We start from the raw sequence: 17,964 nt of genomic DNA, 5'->3' as shown, positions 1-17,964 counted from the left end.
ACCTAGCACGCCAGACAGGCACTAGACCACCACAGGCTGCAGAGCAGCTGAAACAGCATCCCTGAATCAATCTTCCCAATGACAGAGGAATCCCAAAGATCCAATCCCCACAGAGGGTGCAGAGAACACCTCCTCCGGGATCCCAAGCAGCCTAAAAGGCAAGTAGAGGAGCAGGAAGCCCACTAAAATCGCACGCGCGCAGGATACAAAGATGTTCAGGGAACGGAATCTCACCCCCCACCGCAAAAAAAGGAGGGAGGTAGTAACAATCCACACTTTGGGAAAATCACGACCATAACCCGGGGAATCCTCCCAGAAAAAGGAGGAAAAGAACCCCAAGGACAAGTATCACTTTATTGTAGGGCTGCAACAACAAATCGATAAAGTCGATAATAATCGATAATGGAAATCGTTGTCAACGATTTCCATTATCGATTCGTTGGTCTGCTTGCCGCAGCCAGGCGTGCTAGAGACGGCTAGAGAAGGCGTGTCTACTGGGAGAAGATCAGAGAGGAAGACTTGGACGACGGGTGAAGACGTGTGGGAGAAGTCTGTGTGACACAACGATACTGCTTGCAAGGTGGGTAGTGTGTAAAGCCACAGAGTTTGCACAGTGCACTGATGAGGTCATGAGGGGGTACATAATAAACCTAGTAACAACATTTAATCGCCCTGGCTGCTACTTGACTGACTGAGATGATCGCGGGCATGGAGGGGAGTGGCTAAGGTCGGTGAGGGAGGGTCGGGTCCAACTACGGTGTTGTTTTTAAGTTAGTAGTTACTGTACATTTTCATTTTCAACAACTTTCCCTTACTCCTTACTCCGTCCTATGCTAGCTAGTTGGTTCTGTTCTGTAATTGAAGTGAACAACATCGTGAACAGTACACATAGGCTAGCACAGGGCATGGAGCGCAACCGGGTCATGGAAGGGGAGGGGTTAAGGTGAGGGTCTGACTCCAGATCAAGTAACTTGCAAAGAATAAGATATATTTTGGCGGTCTCACTGTTTATAAACACCCCTCTCCTGTGCTAGTAACTTCTGTAACTGTTAGGATTGGATAGCATAGCAGTCACAGGAGAGGGGTGTTTAAACAGTGAGACCGCCAAAATGTATCTTATTCTTAGCAAGTTACTTGATGCGGAGTCATACCCTCACCTTAACCCCTCCATCATAGCAGCACATTGCAGGGTGAGCTGTGAGGATATCGCGGGCATGGAAGGGGAGGGGCTAGTAAGGTGAGGGTCCGGAATCAGATCAAGTAACTTGCATGCTAGGAGCCATATATTATTAGATGAGAAAGATATAAGACTGAAAGACTCAGTCTCTGTACACAGTTTTTTTTTATTCTATCATCTTATTGCAAGTTATTTGATCTGGACCTGGTCCCTCACCTTAGCCCCTCCCCTTCCATGCCCGCGATCTCACAGCTCACACCCTGCCCTCCCTGTGTATCTGACTCTCCAACCTCTATCTCCCAGTAGTAGATCTCTTTATACTCTCATCTCTCTGTGCCATCTGTTATTTAGTGCCACACTTACCAACCTCTATCCCAGTAGTAGATCTCTTTATAATCTCATCTATCTGTGCCATCTGTTACTTGGTGGCGTGCACAATTATGTTATCCCTTGTGTGCTTCTCACACTATGCTCTACCAACCTCCATCCCAGTAGTAGATATCTTTATACTCTCATCTATCTGTGCCCTGTTATATACCCTTACCCCCTGTGTGCTAATCCTGCTACGCTCTACCAACCTCTATCCCAGTATTAGGATTAGCACACAGGGGGTAAGGGTGGCACTATATAACAGGGCACAGAGAGATGAGAGTATAAGATATGTATCTACTACTGGGATAGAGGTTGGTAGAGCATAGTGTGAGAGAAGCACACAGGGGTAAGTGTGGCACAGAGAGATGAGAGTATCTGATGATGTTGTAGTAGTTTAAAAACTTAGTAGTAGTCTAGACAAACACGAGTACATGATGATGAGATGGAACGCAGGCAAAAATAAATAAATAAATGAATAATAATAATAATAAAAAAAACAAAAAAAAAAACCTTAGAATGTCTATAGTTACCCACACACTTTACATAGATACACACTTACGCCGCAAACACATAAACCGAAATACTTGCTCAAAACAGATCGCGACAGGGTCACTGGAGTCTGTGACAACTGACACATAGAGTATCATACATTTAATCTAACACCACATTCCCTCTCCCTACCTACCCCTTCCCACCAACTCTTCTTTCAATCCCACTTTTATTAAGAAGAAACTGTAACAAGAAATTTATGATTAACAATTTTTTGACAATATGTATCTAGTTTACTAACAGCATCTCAATAGTTGTCAATATAGTGATGAAAATGGAAAATGAAGAACTAAAATCAGTGAAAGGACATCAATAACGAGAACCACCACTGACTCAGCAGTTTCTCACTATAAGGTTAACTTAGATTGAAAAACACTTGATAACAGACTTTGAGATTTTATAAGTTGTCCTTTGGTTTCCTTGTAACACATTTTGTGAGGGCACCTAATGTAAGCCCAAACCTGCATCTAAGATGTCTGTGAAAATTATAATTTTAATAAAGTTCTTTTGAAGAAAAAAAAAAACTTAGTAGTAGTACTACTCAACAAGTAGTAATTATTTTCCATATGTGAAAGGAGGTAGCATATAATAACACTGCACTCATGCACTGACTGCACTGGTTCCATCATCCTGGCTTGATCGATTAAATATATATGAAGCAGCAGATAGTAGGCATTGTTTTGTGAGTGACACAGTATGGTGACAGACAGGCAGGCAGGCAGCACAGGAGAGTCACATGAACATAACATGAATCTGAGTGATGTTTGTGTACCACCACTAGTACTACCATGATGATATGATGACACTGACACATGATGATGTGTCTGAGTGATCTGTCATCTGTGACGTCTCCTCTTGTCTCATGCACCCCTTCCCCCTGTACCACTACCCAGTGAGACTAGGGCACACTTAACAATACATATTGTGGAATCTGTGGATGTCATTGTCATCAACTTGGCAGCCAGCTACAGCTGCTCAGCTAAAAATAATTAACCATGAACCAGCAGCTATACTGCTACCGATCAGGTTCTTGTATCTTCTTGTCCCACAATGCCTATGCCATTGCCCTCTTTTTTTTCCTGATAATGATGATCCTCATTCCTCTTCAATCAATCATTCAACAGTCACTGACTGATAAGAGGGCTACCCTAATAAGAAAAAATTTGGCTGCTTATTTTTGAAAATTTAATTTTTAATTTAATTTTTATTTTACTTCCCACTTCCCACAATTTTTAAACATGCAAATAAAAGTTATTTTTTTTTTTACTTAATTAGCCCTTTTAGGATATGCACAGTGACAGATCTCTACATGTTTTATGGCACTCTCAGCAAGCATGCTCTATATTATTCATAAATTGTATTGTTAACTAACTTAACTAGTAACAGTTACTTTTACTTAAGTAAAGTTAATGATATTACTAGTAGTGTGATGTCCTACTCCCTTTAAAAAAAAAAACTCAATAGTTAACTAACTTCACTACTTGTTTTTTTTCCTCCAGCTGCCCAAAAAAAAAAATTATGGCAGAGTCTGCTGCAGAGCCTGTGACAGTGGAAAAAAGTGTGCAACCCAAGTCCTCTAAAGCATGGGAGCATTTTACGCTTAATGCCGCAAAGAAGGTGGTCACCTGCAGAATTTGCAAGGCAGAGCTTATGTGGCACGGAAGCACCGCAGTGATGAATGAACACATGAAAAGAAAACACGTGGGTTTCACTGAGGAAGGCGAGACATCAGGACAGTAAGTTAAACCACCAAAATTTACTAATTGTATTTGTAAACTAGTAGTAATAGTAGTAGTTACACAATGATAGACTATCCTTTTCTGCATAGACACTGACAGTCAAGACTCTATATGAATGATCATTCATTGATGATTGATCATTAAAAATTATATATCTTCTTTCTATACAGAAAGAAACAGCACACCATGACAGAGTTTGTGCAGCGAAATCCCCCGTGCACTCCACAACAAGCATCAGTAATAACAGACTCTGTTTTTAAAATGATAGTTACTGACATGCGGCCACTGTCCATGGTCGAAGACAAAGGTTTTAAAAACATGGTCAGTGTACTAAACCCTGGATATACGCTTCCGTCAAGAACACATTTTACAAAACTGGTTGAAAGGAAGTACCAGGAGGCACTTAAAAATGTAAAGGGTGCCACCAGCGCTGCCGCTAATGAAAGCAGAATTGCCCTAACTGCGGACATATGGACAAGCATAGCAACTGAGGCTTACCTTGGCATTACATGCCATTACATTGGGGCTGACTGGAAAATGCATTCTATCTGCCTCACTACCATGCCTTTAGAAGACAGGCATACCACAAAAAACATTGCAGAATGGTTGGAGGAGGTTGCTGCAAAATTTGAAATTCAACCACAAAAAATTATTGCCATTGTGCATGACAAAGGTTTAAATATTGTGGCTGCTGCAAACATCCTAGGAGAGAAGCATGGATGGACCAGTATCCGCTGCACTGGTCACACCTTGCAGCTGGTCATCAATGCTGCATTAAAGAACTCTGGAATCGAGAGAGCCGTCAGTGCTGCAAGAGGACTAGTAGAACATTTTTAAAAAAGTGAACTCGCCAGCAGCAAGTTGAAGGAGAAGCAGAAGCAAATGGGAACATCTGAGCACAAGCTTCTTCAAGATGTTAGCACAAGGTGGAATAGCACTTACTATATGGTCGAGAGACTCATTGAGCAAAGGTGGCCGGTAACAGCAGCGCTATCAGATCCATCAGTCACTCAAAGAGGCAAACACTATCTGGACTTAAAACCAGATCAGTGGAGTATTCTAGAAGAACTCTCCACTGCTCTCAAGCCATTTGAGTGTGCTACTGTATACATGAGTGGCCAAGAATATGTTACTCTGTCTTCTGTGCCTGCACTTGTGAAGGGGCTTTTGCGGTCCAATGAGGGTGCTTCTTTTGAGTCGCATGCACTGAAGAGCTTCCAAGCCACTGCAGCAGACCAGCTCCAAACAAGATGGAAGGGGATCCTTTTTGAACAGGTCCCAAATTCAGTAATCCTTGCCTCTGCCCTGGACCCAAGATTTAGGCGACTCAAATTTTTAAACGACAGAACAAATTATTACTGTTCATGCAAAAGTGCAGACAGAGGCTCTTGCTGTAAGAAGAGAGATGGTGCGCCAGCAGAATACAGTTACGCCTGGAGGTACAGTTGCTGAGCCCTCAACATCTGCAGCATCTCTACTTGACTCACTCCTTGAGTCTGGGGGCAGCAGTGAAGAGGAGACTATTGAGGGGCAACATGAGGAGGACATTAATCTACAAGTTAGGAATGAAGTCCAAACTTATTTTGCAGAGAAGCCCCTTGCCAAGGAAGGAAACCCTTTGAGTTGGTGGAAAGCTAACCAAGAAAAATATCCTGCCTTGGCAAAACTTGCAAAATCCTACTTGTGCATACCAGGCACCCCCACACCATCAGAGCGACTCTTCTCTGCAGCAGGCAACATAACTTCTAAAAAGAGACCAAGCCTTAGTCCAGACCATGTGGACATGTTAACATTTTTATATTCTAATGCAACGTTTCTGGAACAGTGATACTCCACCTCTTTTTCATAATACATGATTATTTGTTCTGCTAAAGTTTTTAAAAGTTTCTCATTGTAAGTTGTGTAAAAATTTACTTGTGTACAGTTGTACAGTGAACTAAGTAAGATAAAAAGTTTAACTATTTGTATTTCTGCAGTTCTGCAGTTTTTTAATACTCTGTTAAACCGAACAGAGTATATTTGTTCATTAAATTATATTTTTTTTCAAATTTCATATTGTTCTGAGTGTTTTTCTTTTTTTTCCCTGTTTTATCTGATTAATCGAAAAAATAAAACGACCAACTAATCGACTATGAAAATAATCGTTAGTTGCAGCCCTACTTTATTGCAATTTGTAATGCAAAGTGAAGGGAAAATCAGCTGCAGCTTGAGACAAACTCCCAACCCTCTGGTTGCTAGGTGGCCAAGATATCTGCCGGACCACTAGAGATGGCTGTCCACAAGGCAGCACTATCCTCAACAATCCAGGAGCAACATGTCCAACCACTCCCATAGAAAAACACAAGTCCGCCAGAGGAAGATGCGAAACAGGGAGCATGTGTCCAAGACACAAAATAATAACCAAGACAGGCCTGCCATCCCGAGCCCAAACAAAAGGCACAAAACCTCCAAGAGACAACCTCTCGAAGCCCCCCAGCACAGGTAGCAAGGCAAAACAACATGCCAAAAACCACCTGCCGCGAGGAAAGTCTGCAGAATACAGAGACAGACCAGAAAAAAGGTCACAACATGGGTAAATCCATGTCCTAGACGAGAAGGGAAACAGAGCAAAAGAACCCTTTAGAAAAAAAGGTCCGGAGCCCAACCTTCTCATAACATGGGTGACCAACCGGAAAAAAGTCCAGACTCCCCAAAGGAGAGACACAATGAACCTCGTCCGGATCCAACCTCTAACCCCCAAGGGGAAAACAGGGACAAGAATAAAATAGCACATCAACACTGCCCAAATCCTGAATGCCCCTCCCCAGACTGAGACTGGAGGGCGCTGAGTGCTTACCAGATCAACAAAACCTGGCAGACCATCTCAACTAGGAGAAAAGGACCTCGAACCGAGGAACTTCAGAAGGACACAGGAAAAACACCACCAAAACAACGCAGAACAATTCCAATGAAAAAACCTCGGACAGCAGCGACGAGGCACGAAACCCAGAAGAGACAGAGTTCACACGCCCAGGATCCCGTGGGAGCAAAAGGCTCACAGAGTCACAGATAGGAGGAACTAGCCACCCCCGCATGGCAAGCCCTAGGCAAGCCATCCGACGGCACCGGCCATCGAAGCTCCCCGACTGAGTCCCGCAAAAAAAAAACCCAGGAACAAAAACCCACGGCAGCTCCAAATCCATAACTGCACATAGCGGAAAGGTCGTACCCTCGCAAGGGGAAGCGAAGCAACACAGTGGAAAAACCACCGACCAAGTCACCAGAAACAGACTGACCCGGGCCAGCCCAAGCGCTCCCAACATCCTGAACCGAAGGCCACATTGTTTTTATAAACTACACTATGTAGCTCAAACAAACAACAAAAAGTGAACAAGCAAGACCCGCCGGACCAGCCAGACACGGCGTGCGTCGCCACCAAATAACACAAAAAAACTCCGGACCGTAATCCGGGAACAACTTCCGTGGAAGTAACTCAGAAATCCATCCCAGGAATTCCCGTAGGAAGATAATTAAAGAAAAGAAATCCGGACCGGACCAGAACTAGGGCTCTGCAGGACCCGTCAAACGAAGACCAGAACCTTCAGAAAAAATCTGGGAAAGATCGCAACAGATCGACAGGAGATCACATCATCCCCATTAGTCTAGTTAGGAAAACCCTATGAGAACTAAGAAGTCCCCGTCCGATAAAGGAAAGGATCCCTCAATAGGTCAAAAATGCGACGTAATAGGACACGCAGCCACACAATCCTATAACGAAAAGAACATGGGGGAACAATCACCCCTGGGGGAACCACTATACTGCCACCCACGGTCTGAACACCCGGGAAATCGGTCAGGAACACAACTGCGAGGAAAACTCGGGGTCCTGCAGGCGGATAAGCACCATCAAGTTATTAAAACAAAAATGTCCCGCCAACTCCGGGGGAAATAATCCACCCTGCGTAGAGGAGACATCAACATCAGGGTCACCCGCCAGAGTAGAAGAAGGGTGTGTTTGGGAAGGCATCAGATGAGGAACAGAGCCCCCAGAGGCCGATGGCTCAGCAGGCCCAAGGTCCCCCGAGCCCGAGGGCCCGGCCTACTACACACGCACAAGAGACACGACTGGAAGACTTGCGACAACGGGGTCAAATTAAAGGTCCTCGCCCGAGGACGACTCAGAATCCGAAATTACAATAGTCCCGGCATTAGAATCCTCCATGGCTAAGACTATCAATTAAGCACTATTGGACAAACTATCGGCACCTGACACCCCCCCAATGGCTGGGGCACTCACCACCTCCTATGACCAGACCTCCGCAGAGCAGACTTTTCCGTCGTCGCCACACGGTCAGGAATGCGGAAGAGAAACCACCCAAGCGTAACGACGCTCGGTCACCAGGTGCCCTGCGTAAACCAAAAAGCGTGCCACCAAAAAGGCTGCAACTAGGCGCTCATAGAAAGTTAAGCAAGTCTTAAAATGAGAATAGTTTCACACCCGAAAGTGTAAACCCAGGCATTGCGGTCTACAAGCCCATAAAACAAGCCACTATGCTCAGCATAGATTAACGCTAGGTGTCTCGGCCACAGAGCCCATACCCACTACACAAGGCAGGCTGAAACACATAAGAAAACATGATTAAAGACCATTCCCCGTTCACAAATCCCCCCTAAGGAAGAAATTAGCCCTTGATTCCCAGATCGGTACAGAAGGTGCCTCACTGAGACCCATACTTAGCAGTCACAATAAATCACATTACAGTCAATGTAATAAAATAAAATGATCTTACCGGAATCTACGCCGTGGAACAGGAACACGGCCCTTCAAGTGTGATGAATACTAGCATCGCCTCCGTCATGGACTTAAGAGAAAATAGCAGGTAGCAAAATGAAATTCGGCAATGCCAAGTGCGAAAGGAGCTGTTAATAAGAGTTGGGATGGTGTCGCAGGGGAAGCTCCCACCGCATCTCCGGACTCTAACTTTCACCCAGGCCCTCCAGGAGAGACTGACAGGACTACTTAAAACTCCAGTCCCATGTTGAAGGGTAGCACCCTCCATAAGAGACATATGTAAAAAATAAAGTACAATAATTTAAAGTAAAAACTTCTAATACTTCTCTGCCAACCTCCTGGGACGAAAGGTAAAGAATGACTGGGGGATAGGGGAAGTGGGAGGAGTATTTAATCCATTCGCTGTGGTGTCTTTGCCTCCTCCTGGTGGCCAGGTTTTTATTTCCCCAAATAATAAATGCGGCTGTGGACTCTTTCCTATTAGGAAGAAAATGCTTACATGTAACATTAAAATGCACATTTGACCTATCCCTTTAAGTTTGCAGGACTTTTTAAATGTTAGACCCTTGTTTTCAAGTGCTTGTTGTGGCCACCTTCAATGACTGGGATTGCTGGGGGAAAAATAGATTAATTTTGGAATTTAAAAAGAAATAGAATATAAAAAAAAAAAAAAGAGAGAGAAAAAGAAGATTTTGGAATTTAAAAATGTACATTATTGCTTAACATTAAAAAAAAAAGATTATCCAAACATACAGCACAATTGATTCACCAATCTTCATGAAATATAGCATGTAGCTAGATTTGATAGCAGGTGCACCACCTGCCTGATTTTAATGAGCAACCAGCTGAAATTTGAATTAGCTAATATTAAAAATGTTAATTTTAAACAATATTCCAATTTACTTCTATCATCTAATTTGTTTTATTCTTTAGCTATCACATAAGGCATCTATGTGCAGCCACCAATCAGCAGCTAGATATGCTTTTCAGCAAATGATATCAAGAGAATGAAGCAAATTAGATGATATAAGTAAATTAGAAAGTTGTTTAAAATTGCATGTTCTTTCTAAATCATGAAAGAAAAAAAATGTGGGTTTCATGTCCCTTTAAAGTGCCATTACAGTTGAAAAATTATATGCTCTATTTTGTAAGAGTCGTTTTAGCACTAGCAACCCCGTAATGTGTTTAACTCCTGCAAAGGGACGGTAAAGTCATTATTAAACTTTCATGATTCAGATAGAGAATGTCATTTTAAAACAATTTAAATTCCCTTCTATTATCAAATTTACTTTGTTCTCTTTATATCCTTTTTTAAAAAAAAAAAAAAAAAAATGTACATATTCTTAATAGCAGCAATGCACTACTGGGAGCTTGCTGGTGACTGGTAGATACATACATGCCTCTTGTCATTGGCTCACTAGATGTGGTCAGCTAGCTCCCAGTTGTGCATTGCTGCTTTGGAGACGACTTTAAACTATGTTTTTAATTCCTTTTGCAGTAGTTAAAACAATAAAGAAATAATAAAATATGCTAACATTTTTGAGCATTTTCTTTTTGCATTTTTATGTCCCTTAAAAGTACAGGAACCGCAGAAAACTGCTGGTCCAAAGCAGAAACTGATGCTGAACCAATCAGCAGAGGTAGTTGCATGACTCAGCTGTGTGACTACCGCTGCTAATTGGTTCAGCAGCAGGTTCTGTACTGCACCAGCAGCGCTCTGCAGCTCCTTAACATAGCATTGCAGGGTCGCTAGTGCTAAAATGACATGCTCTAATTAATTAAAGCATGCATTTGTTTCCCACTAGAATGACCCTTTAAACAGAAGGTGAGTGAAACATGAAAGGGGGATTAAAAACTGTCCAGAGCTCTAAACAAATGGTAGATTATCTGTAGCAAGACTGTAGATACAAAATGTAATGGCAAAGGGTTAAGCAAACCAAGGTAATGAGATATAGGTAACCAAATACAGAAACCTTGGAATCATGAGCAGATGGTGTGTTTGTTCAGCTCATCTATACTGATTGAAATTAAAGGATAGTTATAAGTAAGTATGGGCACACTGGGGTGCTAAGAGAGTTTAGATTCTGTATTACTGTGTGAGTTATGGTTGCTGTTCATTTTAAAGATATAAACAACTCTGTATAGTATTTAAAGGGACATTAAAGGAATAGCCTAGTCAAAATTAAACTATCATGATTCAGATAGAGCATGCAATTTTAAGCAACTTTCTAATTTTCTCCTATTATCATTTCTTCATTCTCTTGCTATCTTTATTTAAAAAAGCAAGAATGTAAGCATAGGAGCCGGACCATTTTTGTTTCAGCACCTGGGTAGCACTTTCTGATTGGTAGCGCTTGCTGATTGGGTGCTACATTTAGACACCAAAGTCCTGAACCAAAAATGAGCTGGCTCCTAAGCTTACATTCAAATAAAGATAGCAAGAGAACAAATAAAAATGAAGAGGAGTAAATTAGAAAATTACTTTAAACTGCAGCGTATCATGTCTGCCAGACAATAATAAATTGGCCCCTATATGTCTCTTTACTGACTGTTACAAAAGATATAAGGGACTTATGATGGACATATAATGAGAAATCTAGTAAGGCCAGTAGAATGTTTGGCTGTATAGGTAGAGGTATTTGCAGCAGGAATAGTAATGTTCATGTGTCACAGATCACTAGTTAGACCTCATCTTGAGTATTGTGTGCAGTTCTGGAGGAAATCTCTCCAGAAGGATATAAATAAATTGGAATCTATTCAAATGAGGTCACTAAAATGGTACATGGTCTAAAAAAATAAAAAAACTTACAGAAAGGCTCAAAAGACCTAAATATGTATAGCTTAGATGTAACCCTCTCTGCTCCAGTGAGATTATCTAAGTCTCATCTTGAAACAATTTTATAAAGGCAAATTTTAGCTTGTGAGCGGTTTATCAAGCTATGCAGGGTTCTGGGTGTGGAGAAGAGACACTTGCATTGCAAAATAATAAAGCTAAAAAAAGATTTTGCAAGATTTCTCTACATGTCAGCGACTTTCCGATTATCAGGTTCCTAGTATTTTACAATTATAGAGTTAACAATAGACTTTAATCATCTTTTGGAATAAATATCATAGAATATCTTCTGTTTAAAGGGACAGTCAACACCAGAATTTTTGTTGTTTAAAAAGAAAGATAATCCCTTTATTACCCATTCCCCAGTTTTGCACAACCAACACAGGTATATTAATATACTTTTTACCTCTGTAATTATCTTGTATCTGCCCCCTTATTTCAGTTCTTTTGACAGACATGCAGTTTAGCCAATCAGTGCTCAGTCCTAGGTCACTTTACGTGCATTAGCTCAATGTTAACTATATGAAACATGTGAACTAATGCCCTCTAGTGGTCAAAATGTATTCATATTAGAGGCAGTCTTCAAGGTCTAAGAAATTAGCATATGAACCTCCTAGTTTTAGTTTTCAACTAAGAATACCAAGAAAACAAAGCAAATTTGGTGATAAAAGTAAATTGGGAAGTTGTTTAAAATTGCATGCCCTATTTAAATCATGAAAGTTTTTTTGGACTTGACTGTCCCTTTAATTTACAGGGACATTAAACACTAATATGATATATCCAAAGCAATGATTAGCCTTTTACTGTCTATAAAGTAATGGGAACTGCAATGTTGTAACCTAGGTTACAGCAGGGCCAGTTATAAATGTGCTACTAGACTAACAATCTCACAGGCTGACATGTATAGTAACTCTGAATCTGTGCATCAGTGATATATCACCAAACATGCTTGCACACTCAGAAACGGGCCAAGATACGGATTATCCCTGAGCTGTACAGACAAATGCATCAACAGGTCACATGACATGCATCCAATTATACGTTTTTGAAAAGGTTTAAAAAGCAAACTAAATATTAGAACAGTTTTTATTTAAGAAAGTACATTCTAAAAATTGTTATCAGTACTTACTATGTTCTTAATAGTAGGTCCTAGTGTTGCACCGGAGTTTCCTACACCTGTAGGGTTACTAGCTGTGATCCATAAAAATACCGGACAGCCTACAGGTGACTGAGCATAGTAGTAACTGGGAACACACAATGTCCCCTCAAAAGCTCTACTTTAGGCCCACGTTTGATCCCACCATGTATATTTTCACAACTGAGCAGTTATTGTTCCCCTTGGTTGCCAGTAACACACATACACAGTAGTGATTTTATCCCTTGACTGCCGGGATCACACAGCAATGGTTTAACATCCCTCATGGCTGCCTCTAACTCATAATAGAAAATGCAGTGTTACTTTTTTGGGCCATGTTTGTAATGCATAGGAGGCCCTTTACATTTAGCTGACACAGCTGAATAGCCTGATAAAATACTGGACTGTCCAGTTGAATACTGGACACCTGGCAACCCTACACACCTGCACTGTCCCACCCCTGGAGATGAAGGAACTTGAAAGCATTCCTCAGTCAGCTATAAACAGGGAATACATTGACATTATCATCCCTCTGGGAAATCAGGACTTTGCTTAAAGGGACAGTCTACACCAGAATTTTTATTGTTTTAAAAAATAGATAATCCCTTTATTAACCATTTCCCAGTTTTGCATAACCAGCACAGTTATAATAATATACTTTTAACCTCTGTGATTATCTTGTATCTAAGCCTCTGCAAACTGTCCCTTTTTTCAGTTCTTTTGACAGACTTGCAGTCTAGCCAATCAGTGCCTGCTCCCAGATAACTTCACGTGCACGAGCACAGTGTTATCTATATGAAATATGTGAACTAACACCCTCTAGTGGTGAAAAACTGTTAAAATGCAATCTGATAGAGGTGGGCTTCAAGGTCTAAGAAATTAGCATATGATCCTCCTAGGTTAAGCTTTCAACTAAGAATACCAAGAGAACAAAGCAAAATTGGTGATAAAAGTAAATTGGGAAAATTGTTTAAAATTACATGCTCTATCTGAATCATGAAAGTTTATTTTGGCCTAGACTGTCCCTTTAATTTAAAATGTGTCTAAAATTGTTATGGTTATTTTATTCCTACTAATTTTCTGCATAAATTGCAAGATAGTGCAAGGTTCTTCTAATTTTCAAACCGCAATTTTTTTACGTAATAAATATAGCTAGAAAATCCTAAATTTTGACATTTTGGGAAGTTGAACTGATGCTAAGGGGTAGATTTATCAAATGTCCAGCAGATCATGTCCGCCCGACATCGATAAATGGATACAGCATTTGCTGTCGGCATTTATCATTGCACAAGCATTTCTGGTGAAATGCTTGTGCAATGCCGCTCCCTGCACATTAGCAGGGAGTATCAATCATCCCGATCGTATCCGTTTGGGATGATAGCTGTCCGCCAACTCAGAGGTGGCGGATGAGTTTACGGAGCAGCAGTCTTACGACCGCTGTTTCTTAACTTAAGTTTCAGGCGGACCTAAAACTTCAGGGGTAGATTGCAGCATCCGCTGCTTGTTAAATTTCCCCCTAGATATGGAACCACAAAGTGTGTGTTTGAAATATTTAGGAAATAATGTTCCCTATGCTGATGTTTGCCATGTACTGTATAGAGAAAAATAAGTAACTTTTTTGCATTCTATGCAGTGGCTTTATGCCATTGTTGGTATTCATGCAAACTATGACTAATTTTGTTAAAGTCATTAGTCTGCTGGGAGGGGGGGGGGGGGGATTATTGTTTTTCTCTCTAAAGAAAAAGCAGCAATGAAAACCACATTGATAATAAAGCTGCCATTTAAAATCAGGATTATAAGTATTACAGAACAATTATTAAGGAGATAAAATGCTTCAGGATTCATCTCTGCATTATTTGATAATACATAGTTTAAAATAGAAGCCCATAAGAAATAATTCTGTACAAGAAATCGATAAACTGACACATTTACGGAGAAAGTTACCCTCACCCTTTTAGTAATTACAGTTCAAACCACACCCTTGCTAAGCAACAAAGTAGGTTGGGACACTTTTCCAGCTGTAGTTTAGTGATGTGTCACTTGGATTAGATGTTAACACCTTGACCTCCAGAGTAGCATATGACACACAGCAATATAGTTTATTTAGTGTATTTGAAACCTAACATTCCAAGTGTGTGTATATATATATATATATATATATATATATATATATATATATATATATATATATATATATATATATATATATATATATATATACACACACACATACATACATACACACACATACATTATATATATATATATACATACACACACATATACAATATATATATATATATATATATATATATATGCAAACACACACATATACATTATATATATATATATATATATATATATATATATGTATATACACATACACACACATATACATATATATATATGTATATGTGTGTACATGCGCCTCTGATGAAGCGCATGTACGCATGCGCAAAACGCGTCAGGTGTTAAGGCTTTGCTCTCACCTTATGTACTAGCACCTTGCTTTAATAAACACCTTTTTTGAACCAGCCGTGGATGATTTTTCAGCCGTCTTTTGTCCTCTCTTCTGGGGATCACCTATTACCATATATATATATATATGCATACACACACATATACTATATATATATATATATATATATATATATATATATATATATATATATATATATATATACACACACATACACATTATATATATATATATGCATACACACACATATACATTATATATATATATATATATATATATACACACACACATATACATTATATATATATATATATATATATATATACATACACACACATACATACATGTGAGTTAAAGATATATTAACGGATATTACTCAGACCATTACTGTAGTCTCCTGATAAAAGACTCAAGAGGACTCCATTTAATGTTCTTGATGTGCTTTGCAGTTACAGCTTCCAGACAATCCTTATCAGTGAAATCTCATCACGAAGCACAGAGTAAGGAGGTTTGCAGGATTAAAGTAGGTTGCTGAGACTTCATCCAGTCAAGAGCAATTATTGGATTGGCAGAGATAAGTACGTCATATATTCATGAAACCAGGGCAGGGCAAGTTTAAATGTGAGCCATCTCCTGTATGAACAGCTTGTGCAGTTATTGTCTGTTTAATTGATGTTTAAGTACAGTCACTATTTGTAGATAGCTACAATATAGAATCTGAATACTATTAAAAAAAGTTAAAATCATTTACAGTGTGGGGATCTTAATTAGGGCAAGATTTAAGGACCATTGTGCACAAGAACAGTTGAAAGCTAAAGTTAAAAGGGACAGTAAACCTTAAAAATAATGTTATATAATTCTGCACATAGTGCAGAATTATATAACATTATATTAGCGCAATCTTTATAAAACAAAATTTCCCCTTAGTCACAGCCCGGCCCGACCGCACCATAGCACTAAGTGCAGCTCGCTCCTGCTGTCTGACACTTAGTGCTATGGCGCGGTCGGGCCGGGCTGTGACTATACAGCTGGCCCGATGCGCTGTTTGAAAAAAACAGACCCGCTCATCAGATCACAGAGAGCGGGTCTGTAAAACAGCAGGGGTTTTTTAAAATTCAAAGGGGAAATTTTGTTTTATAAAGATTGCGCCAATTTTTAATGTTTACTGACACTTTAAATGTACAGTAAACACAATAATCTCCATATAGTAAGAATAGAAGAAAATACAGAGCATTGAAAACCATATAAATCGCAGCGCTTCAGGCTAAAGTGTAGTGTTATGCTAACAAGCTGACATTTTATTCTAGACCTTTGGTCAATTTAGGGATTTTTGAATCTTAAAAAAAATGTACAGTGGGCTGGGGATTACATTGATATATGAAGTTTACTTTGACTAGTTTGAAGACAGTGGGAGTGGGCATACTCATACCTCCGGGCAAGGAGTAGTACTGAAGACGGGAACAGCATGCGACAGGTAACAGGCTACTGCCATATCTGTTCTCTCTCCACTATGCCTTCCTATACAACGTCATTTTATATTTGCTTCATCTCTGTAATTAGCACTTTGTCACTTTTCTATAGTTCATATATAAAAAAAAAAAAAAAAATTATGCTTACCTGATCATTTTCTTTTCTTCAGATGGAAAGAGTTCACAGCTGCATTCATTACTTTTGGGAGGAGGCAAAGACACCCCAGCCAAAGGCTTAAATACTCCTCCCACTTCCCTCATCCCCCAGTTATTCTGCCGAGGAACAAGGAACAGTATAAGAAACATCAGGGTGAAAATGTGCCAGAAGAACAAAAATAACAGACGCCCCACAGAAAAAAATACGGGCGGGGAGCTGTGGATTCTTTCCAAAATTATCAGGTAAGCATAAATTAAGTTTTTCTTCAGAAATGGAAAGAGTCCACAGCTGCATTCATTACTTTTGGGAAAACAATACCCAAGCTATAGAGGACACTGAATTAAAAAACGGAAGGGTACAAGAGGTGGCCTATTCTGAGGGCACCTGGCTTGAAACCCCTACCCAACAAAATCCCGCTTCGTCCGGAGCCAAGAACAACTTTGAAAAAAAAAAAAAAAAGGAAAAGGCCCAAGGACACTGACCCACAGATAGTCCACAGCCTTGCTAGACACCGCAGGAGCTAGACTCGACCGAGTCAACAGCCTCCAAGAGACACCGTCCCCAGCAGTCGGTCTCCAAACAAAATGTATTCTTCCACAAAGAAAAGGCATGGAGAAAACAAGATTGTATCTGTAAAGCGCAGCTAATCCCCCTTAAGGGACTCAAGGCGCTGCTCATTTTATCAACCTCGAAAGGAGTAAAGACTGTGTAGATCTCGCCGGGAATCGAACTTGCAACCCTCGGTTTGCTACAGTGCAGAGTAGCCACAATGCATTAGTATGCTGAGATAGCATCCAGCTAGCATAAGGAATTCCAGAAAAAAAAAAAAAGGGCACAACGAGTCCTAAATAAAAACACGGGGCAAAACTGGGTCAGGCTAACAGAGACCCAACCAGTCTCATAGAAACAAGGGGAGGCAACGCCCAGACCCCAGAAATACAGAAACCACGGGATAAGGCGGGGAGTCTGAAACAGAGAGAAAATCTTCCCCTAACACAGTGCAACCGCACTCTAGAAAGCAACTGAAGACGAAGGTCCCCAAGACGCAAAAAGGTATCTCAGAATACCAAAATATTCAGAATGAAACCTCGTGCAGCAAGCTCAGAGAGGTCTGATGAACAACACGTGAAGCAAAAACACTGCAGTCATCTAAAAATGACTCTGAAACGTAAATACTTGCAGGGCAAGTAGAAAGCAGCTGAAGATAGGATCCTTCCGATTGCTAAATATCCACTAACCGGCAGATAACGTTGCAGACTAAGAGCCGTCAGTCCTTCCCACCA

The 17,964-nt window shown here is 40.4% G+C and overlaps 1 protein-coding gene and 1 long non-coding RNA gene across 2 annotated transcripts in view; one reads left to right on the top strand and one right to left on the bottom strand.

Annotated features, from left to right (window-relative positions):
- GALNT12 (polypeptide N-acetylgalactosaminyltransferase 12) overlaps positions 1-17,964 on the bottom strand; it is a 109,829-nt gene that overhangs the window by 62,719 nt on the left and 29,146 nt on the right. The gene's annotated exons all lie outside the window — the stretch shown is intronic.
- Positions 1-17,964, top strand: part of LOC128660505 (uncharacterized) — an 80,233-nt gene that overhangs the window by 37,765 nt on the left and 24,504 nt on the right. The window contains exon 2 of the long non-coding RNA XR_008402538.1: positions 3,598-3,834. This is a non-coding gene — a long non-coding RNA (uncharacterized LOC128660505). The remainder of the gene's footprint in view (positions 1-3,597; positions 3,835-17,964) is intronic.

Source organism: Bombina bombina, chromosome 5, assembly GCF_027579735.1.
Source record: "Bombina bombina isolate aBomBom1 chromosome 5, aBomBom1.pri, whole genome shotgun sequence".
NCBI lineage: Eukaryota > Metazoa > Chordata > Amphibia > Anura > Bombinatoridae > Bombina > Bombina bombina.
The sequence above is the reverse complement of the archived record's forward strand: the minus strand, read 5'-3'. Positions and strand labels throughout refer to the sequence as shown.